Here is an 8,959-nt window from a genome sequence, read left to right on the forward strand (position 1 = left end):
TAAATATTGTATATTTAAGGATAAAGGTAACAAAGAGATATCAAATATACTTTAATTTGTCCCTTGTTTGTATATTTACGTTATATTAAGACGACTTAAGCTTTTCTTAGAAAGGAGGTCAGTCGTTAATTGTGTATGTATCATCAGATAATGTTAGATTATGTTAGGGAGGGGCATTATTTCCTATCATATTTTTACTTAGTCAATGAATTCAAAGGATGCATTATAAAACCATTTTAAATTATACTGACCAATTAGGACCTCTGCATCAAATGCCTATAGCATGTCCAATTAAGTAGGAAATGTAAAAATAGAAGATAATTAAGTGTTCTAGGAAGTGTTGGACACTTGCCTAGCGTACCCCTGGCTTCTGTCCAGTGATAGAATTGATGGTATTATCTTTGCGGCGATTATAAAGCCTCATTTACCTATCATTTATATGAAGGTTGCATATGATTGTGTTTGTATACATTATTCAGATTTTCAAGTTCAAGAGTAAACATCTGTCGTGGAAACAAAAATATGAAAATCTTATTCGAACGTGCTGTACGGATCTACAGGGTTAGTGTGATGCAAGCCTGATTAAGTAAGAACTCAGAGGCTCTTAGGGCGAATTTAGTGGTTGGGGGAAGCCCGAGTGGTTTTAATAGGAATTGGTTATCGGTCTCCGAGAACCCAGAGTTACGAGTTACGACTCAAAGCCGCACAACATACAATTGATAAATTAGTTTGAGAAGCATTTTGATCACTAGGACCATTACCTAGATACTAGCATAACAATAGACATGGCATTTTATATATAAATATAAAAGTAAAATTGTTTCACCATCTTTTGGCGCTTGACGTCTTTATTTCTATTCCGGAGGAATACCGTCTTCTATAACACGGCAATAAAATACAACAAATATTTTTTGTATTAATTTATCACTGTGTATTGTATTGGTAGGCCTTTATCACACTAATGTAATAAAAACATTGTTCATCCAAATTAATCATCAGAAGATGAGAGTAGTACTTGGCGAATAGCAGTCATACATTCTGATTCTGGGTCAAAATACAACTTCTTAAAACCAAATTTTCAATGACTCATAGTCACAAGCGGCCTACGCAAATTACTTGCGCACTTGCAAACTCTGAGGTATGATTCCCGGCGAAACTGTTCCGTGATTAAACAGTATACCGATCACCTACTTGCTTCTAAAGAAGTAGGTGATCTGTAATATGAATGGAGAAATGTGCCTTATTTCCAATTGGGACTGTCCCAAAGAGTTAAGGAAATAGTACAAGTGGTGACCGATATCTAAACTAGAATATTTCTTACGTACGGATATGACCGTACATTTCCGTTATTATATGCCTAACCCCATGTATGATACATTTAATTAACGAGTTTATCTAACGGGAACAATTGGCGGTGTCTGAATCATGACACCTAAATTTATTTCTCATAAATCATTTGAGGTTTCACTGGCGTCATAATGTTTCTCTTGTAACAGTTCTAGGTTAGACTTGCTTAGAGCATATGTTTTCGTACTTACGAGGTAAAACGTAGGTATGTTGCTTTGTGCACCTTCCTATGGTCTCCAAAATACATAATTCCCTCAATATTGTCCTTTTTACTTTTGTATGAAAAATTAATAGCTTAAAACTAACGTGTCCTACCGTCATATTGGTTCGACAGCTGTAAATATTGTATTGCTATAAAAATGTTTAAAACTTTTCTTAGTATTTTATTAGTACCTTAGCTTCAATGTGCCTGATGGGTACGTCAGAAAGCGACATCCTCCGTCGTTACTTCATGTGCCCACAGCTAGGACTACTTCAAGTACTACATTTCTCATATATACATTATTTGTTAGTTAGTACATTTCTTGTATTTTTTATTTTGTAATTTTATGTTTGTTTTTGAAGTGAAACTTCTTTAGAATCGTTGTGATTTCAAGGCGGATGCAACGGAAAAGCGACAGTAAAAAGAGACAGAGACATTTATTCATATGATTTAACGTGGGAGAAAATGAGATAGATAAACTTCTTTCGAATCGTCGTGATTTCAAACCGGATGCAGCGGGAAAGAGAGACAGAAACATCAATTCATAAGATTTAACGTGGGAGAAAATGAGATAGGAGGCATTATACAGCCTCTCTTTACTGCCGCTTTTTTTGATCGAATTTCAAACTTTCGTTTTAGTTTTTGTCAAATTAAAGATTTATATTACTCTTACAAATTAAAATGTATAATTAAAATGTATAATTTTTAAAGAACACACACATTTAGATAGTGGAAAATGATTAATTTATATTTGATTAATTATAAAGACTTTGTTTTTGAAGGTTTCACTTCTACCATGTGTGAATTGCACAAATGTTTTTTTTTTGTGCTTGGTCTATAAAGTGTATTATTGTTCACTCGTTTGTTGTTATTTATTGTTCACTCAATTTAGCGTCACCTGTTAAGGCAGGAGTGTTTTCATAGTTAAATAAATAAAAAAGTATTCCGACAGTGAATTCTCAATAAGTTACGTACTAGCACAATCGAAAATAAAAACATGTAGGTAGTATCTTATCTATAATCACATAAGGTATGTAAGTGTAGGTAAGGTACAATCACATATGGTATAATGACATTGAAGTTTAAATATTTTAGTATAGCATAACTAGTAGAAAGTACATTAGGACAAAATTTAGGACGCGAGACAAACATTTCAGTAAACATTGGAAGTAAAAATATTATAACCTTTACATGCATAATATGGTTTTGTTAGGAACCCAATAACTTGCTATATTTTAAAGATTGATCTACTGATTTTTTTATACGTAATAAAATGTGTATGGAACAAATTGACTAACATAAAGTGTTTCAAGAAATCCATTGCATTACAGCTACATACTCAATGCACATAATCCATGCAACCAAATTGGAGCAAATTGGTTAGCGAGAACATGAGTCAGTACCTGCGTCATGTAGTGGTTTTATACACATAGATAATTTTAGTATTGGTTAACCGATCCTTTTCATTTGTGTAGAAATTTATATTTTTGTCATCTCTTCCTGTTTAATATGTGTCACTGCTCCAAAGTTGAAAATGAGTAAACAATAAATTGTTGGTTGAAAACCCTGGAATTTTAAACTTGTATTTGTTATAAATTATTGACATTATGGAATTCAGACTGTTTCCATCATAGCGTTAATATAATTTCATACCAGGATATTATTTTAGGAACAGAGGGTCATATTTATTAAGTGCGCTTCACCTATATGGTTAAGGAAATAAAATTCAAATAATTTTCATAACGGGAGTATGAGTCACCACGTGGCAGACATAGTTTTCTTTATGTAACAAAACTGTTACAAAATTTACAGTTACATATAAGCGTAACTTCCTTTGTTTGATGCTGAAAAACAACGATGCAAATACTATTGTGAACGTTTCGAGGTCATATTTTGTACTGATTTTAGCTGTACTAAATCTGTTATACCTTAAGAATACTTTGTACCTAATTTCCTTTAATTTTTCGTGAGGCCGTGACGTCATTCAAGTAGTCAACGCGTACGTATGCACCAGATAGTGCACCATGCACTTACTTTATAACTCCAAAAGAGATCCATAATTTCCCGGTTTCAATATTGGGATATTATTCAATTACTTATTTTTGCCAAAGTGGTTATCAAGCTGAGATCCATTGAATTTTCAATTTTTTCTCCTTAAATGCATTTGTATATAAAAAAAAATATATCAATATTTGTAAATAATATGAAAACGACTGTTGTTACATAAAATCAGGCCTTAATTCAAACCCAAAATTTTATTTAATAACTGTATTTTATATACTGTATTTAAACAATGGTAAATTAATACAATGACCCAAAATTTTGTGTTATTCATAGGCAAGTATTGGAACTTCTTCGTTGGTTTCCTTATAAAATGATGAGTGGAATCGGAAAAGACAAACGACAATCGCTTCCTTGAATCTAATATACGTATACTATGTCGATTAATCTACATTAAAGCTGTCGGTACAAAGTCTTTCAGATAATAATCTTACGAAGAACTTACTCACTTGGTAAGTTTCCTTTGGGTTTAAGGAAATCAAGTTGGTGATAATAAATGTTTTCTGTACCTTGTTATTTTTCGTTTTATTTCCATTACCTTTTCTCAATATGTCAGATTTAGAAGAAATTCGCGATGTGTATCGAGAATTAGAGTAAACAAAATTTAGCATTTAGCTAATTGGTGGCTAGATTAAGATGGTAAGCAGCATATATTTTTATTTTCAATTTCAACTTGAGATGTTTTTAGACAAGCAATCCAATCTTGTATCATCATTAAATAAAAAAGATTAGCAGTTATTATATATATTATATTATTAAATATAACTATATTATTAACTAGATCTAGAAATCCATTATTAACTAGATAAAAATCACATTCTTTGAATCTAAAAGTAAAAACCTTAAAACAATATAGTACAATAACTTAAAAATATCATTAAAAGTAGTTCTGTTTAGGCAAGGTTCCGAAGATACTGGCAGCGTTAAGTATAAAAATATATCTACGTTTCTTTTAAAGAATATGTTTCTTTTACTTGGACTAAAGGGTCAACATTAATAACGACATAGTTAATTTTGTAGGTTTAACATATCTTAAAAATAATCATGACATCACAAAATGTAATGAAAGTTTCTCAAAAGTATCGTAGAAATCATAAAAGTTTGAAAAATCTTAATGCAAAGCCTTATGTCGTGCAGGAGGACATTTATCGAACATGTGTTGTTTGTTTAAATTTAATTCTAAAATATAAGAAATGTATACATACAACTACAGCTGTTGTGGTTTCTGGCAGAATTACCAGTGCTGTGGAATAGTCTGCTCCTCAGCATAATGCTGTGTGTAAAAATATTTTTTACACTCATTCTTTTTTTATTGTTATTATTATGTGTGTTTTTGTGAGTGTGTTTTGTTAGTAATATATAGTATGTCTATGTCTATGTCCAAATAACATTATGTTCTAGTAAAGCTTCAGCCTAAGGAAGTGGCTTCAGCATGTGACTCTCATATCTCAGGTCGTTTCAAATTCCGTCTGCACCAATGGACTTTCTGTCTGCGCATATAACACCAGCTCGTACGGTGACAACAATCCATATAACGTTAAGTATATATGCTTCACACTTAACTTATGAAATACACAAATGTAACGGTTCATTGGTGTGGGCGTCACAACCTCGTTAATCCTAACCTAGATTTAGACTTACTATGTCGTTGACGACTATCTAGATGATTAATAACTTAAACATATTGTAAAGATGTACAAGCCAGACATAATGTCTACTATTGAAATAAACAAAACATTATATACGGAGTATGAGAACATGAAAAAAATAAAATATACACTGAAGTGAAGATGTCTCTTAGAGAGCAAATTCGTCGAGTACTTGATCTTTCCCCATGACTATTTAAAAAGCATGTCTTTCCTACTGAATGAAATATTAGAAAATATAGATTGAGGGACGAAAGGCTTTTGCGAAAGCACACCGCAAGCATAAAGCATACAGTGTGAATTAACAATCAAACTTTAACATTAATAAAATTAGCGGACTCTGGTTCTAGTGGTAAAACCAAGGCCCATGAAATTCTCTGGAAAGAGTCGGCATTAAAATTTAAATTTCGAACGAATCATGTTCATAGAAACTAGTGACGAATTTTAAAGAACAGATTATATCAAGAAATATTTTAAAGTGTAGACAATTGAATGACACAGATTGTATATGTTCACACTGAACTTGTCCAACAGTCATTCACCCGTTAACCGCAAAACTGATTGCTAATAGGAAATGCACCTTTGACCTTTGGACCTAGGTTTTGAGACAAACCTTATGTATATAGGATGTATAAAAATAAGCGTAAATACGTACTATAAAATCTACGATTTATGAGTAGGTAGACTCTATGTCTATGTAATGAAATATTTATTATTAATAATAAATTAAACAGGAGTAACCCGGAATTTCATTTTTCGGGGTTACTGCTGTATAATAAATGCGGTGAGTGCTTGGGTAATTTATTGAACAAATAGAAAAAAGTAGTTTTTTATTTCATACAAGAATTTAAAGCATTATTTTCTTATCATATTAGTATGTATATCGTAAAAATACCAGATACATTTGTATCACATACCCAAAGACATATTGTTACAATGTCTAACTACGGACCATATTATAAGGAGTAATTTTTTGGAGAAACTGACAATGTATTAACGACCACAAAGATATTACTAAAACGGACAATGATATATTACTTAAAAGACATAAGTTTTGTATGTATTTTAGTACTGTAATACAACAAAAGTAATTATTAATTTAATTAAGGATAAAGAAAGAAAGAAAAAGATACGGCTAATCTCGTAAGGCACTCGTGTCCATAAACTATTACTTTCAAGGAACTGATTCTAATGTCCTTGTAAAAAGTCGGTTACGTAAAGAAAACTAAGGTCTAGCCGGCTTTTTAAGTCAAGGTCTGTGGCCCTCCTAATGTAAGCAAAACGTTCCTTTTGATTTATGATACGCGATAACTTAACGATATTAGTTTAAACAATCTTTTGAATTTTGTTAGATAAAACAGTATTATAGTATGAGTTTTATATGTAGATTTAATAATACAAAAGCCGGTGTGGCATTTTTAATAATTATTTTTTACATATACATGTAACTGGAAAAATATTTTTTTAAATTTATTTTAAGTACCAAGATGATGACTGTCTTACTATGACAACGAAATAGTGTTGATAAAAAGCTTTAAGTTAATATAACATAATACTCTCTTATATTCTCTGGTATTCCAAGAGACGATGGTAAGAGACCGGACGGTATGAGTTTGATTCCATGGAAAGGGGACCGGGTTCCTCGGACAAAGAATTAGTCTAGCTATTCATAACGCATATACGCTGCCAGTGTCTTCGGAACCTTGCTCCCGTTAATCAAATATTGAAGTAATTATTTTTTAACGTTAGTTATTGTTTTACTAAACACTGAACTTCATTTGATAGTTATTATTCCAACATCTAATTAGCGCTAGCTTTCTAAATTATTCGGCGTTTTACACTTCTATGAGCTATACTCTCAAGTTTCCAGGCCTCAGCCACCTTTTTTTTATCTATGAGTAAAATATTTTCACTTGTATTTAAGTAATAATTAAATGACCTCATAATCTAGATAGCCGATATTATTCACGTAATATAAATTTGAATCACCTGTGTTTGCAGTACAACAAAAGCGTCCTTGACCCCACTTAGGTCATACCACCACCAGTTCAGGGAAGCTTCAAGCCACCCTGCTTAGTCAGCGTAGACAATAGTCATGAATATCAGTAAGGACCTACGAAGGTTATATGCCTTTGTTAAAATGTTACTTGAGGAAGTTATTTTACATTAGAATTAATTTACTGTCAGTTAAGTAATTAACTGGATAGCTACACTGACTTTAACCATGTTATGCCCACTATTTATTTGTAACGAAATGGCGCCAAAATTGGTGAATAATTTATTACATATTTTGGTATAGATATAGGTAAAGACCTTCTTGGGATAAACATTAGGGATGATTACATGAGTTGCCTTTTCGGTAGTTTTTCAAAGAATTTTTTTTGGGAAAGCTAAAAATCTTAATTAAAATGTCTGTACGGACATAAATAATTCTTATAAAACATATAGACTTAAGTAGCTTTATATTTTTATTTTATAATATACGTACAATCTCTCTAAAACATTACACGTCAGTAATGACAAAGGCTTGGTGGTAGGTGCGAAAAGTCAATAATCATGAGCAATCTTTTTAAAAGATAACCAATGTTTAGTATTTATAATAAGCAGATTAAGTTTACAACCTTGCCTTTTGATAACGACAAAAACCTTCTTAAACCATTTTTTTTCTTAATTTTTTTCTGTTCTTGGATATTATCACTGGTATGGATGGATGGTATCACTTAACATCAGGTGAGCGTCCTGCCCGTTTGCCTTCTGTTCTATATATAGATTATAATTATAAATATTGAAATAAAATTAACTCATAAAGGGCGTTCTAATATACACCAACTCTCGTTACCTCGTTACCTCGTTAGGAATAGGTTAAAATTTTAATTGTTTGTAGCAGCAGAAACTGCATCTTAGGTACGATTTTATAAAATGTAGGGTCTTTATTAGTCATTTTCCCTCTTATTAGTTACACTATATCTAATTATGTTTTATTTATAATGATAATATACTCGATGGGACGGTTTTACAAGTTACACTCTAATTAAATTATAATTCAAAACTTATATAGCTTTTGACTAAAACAACTAGTTAAAATAAACAATTTAGTATTTATCAATAGAATAAATAGACAAACCTTATACTGTATATAAATTTATAGTATCAAATCAAAAATAAAGCTATCAACAAAGCAAAACACGTGTAAAAGAACTATGCTCTGCTTCGACGCATTTTGCATTTAGATTACAGAGCAATTTATTCTAGTATTGTTTATTAATTAGCTCAATCGCCAATTGATAGCTTGAAGAAAATAAGTTGTAAGTGTAAAATTATTTTATATAATTCTAAGATATTTCTGTCATAAAATCAAGTTTTATTATTGTTATATAAGTTTATATTATTAAATATAACTTTTTTATATAAAACAGCTATTATATAACTTAATAACTTATATCTTTTGAAATATAAAGAAGTTTATAACCACAGTCGCTTGATAAAACAATTCAAAAGCGTTTTTTGCCATAATAATTTGGTAAGTGTGAAAGGCCTTAAAAAAGTTTGAATATTATTAAAAAGAGCTTTTGAAAGATCCATTGAGTCTTGAAGTATTAAAAAATGCAGATAGTATTAAGAAGTTATTAAAACTTTCTTTTAAGTGCGTGCTTTTAATTAAGTTCAGTTGGGCAAAGGGGCGGGCGGACGTAGCCTGACTAGG

Source organism: Pieris rapae, chromosome 12, assembly GCF_905147795.1.
Source record: "Pieris rapae chromosome 12, ilPieRapa1.1, whole genome shotgun sequence".
NCBI classification, from domain to species: Eukaryota; Metazoa; Arthropoda; class Insecta; order Lepidoptera; family Pieridae; genus Pieris; species Pieris rapae.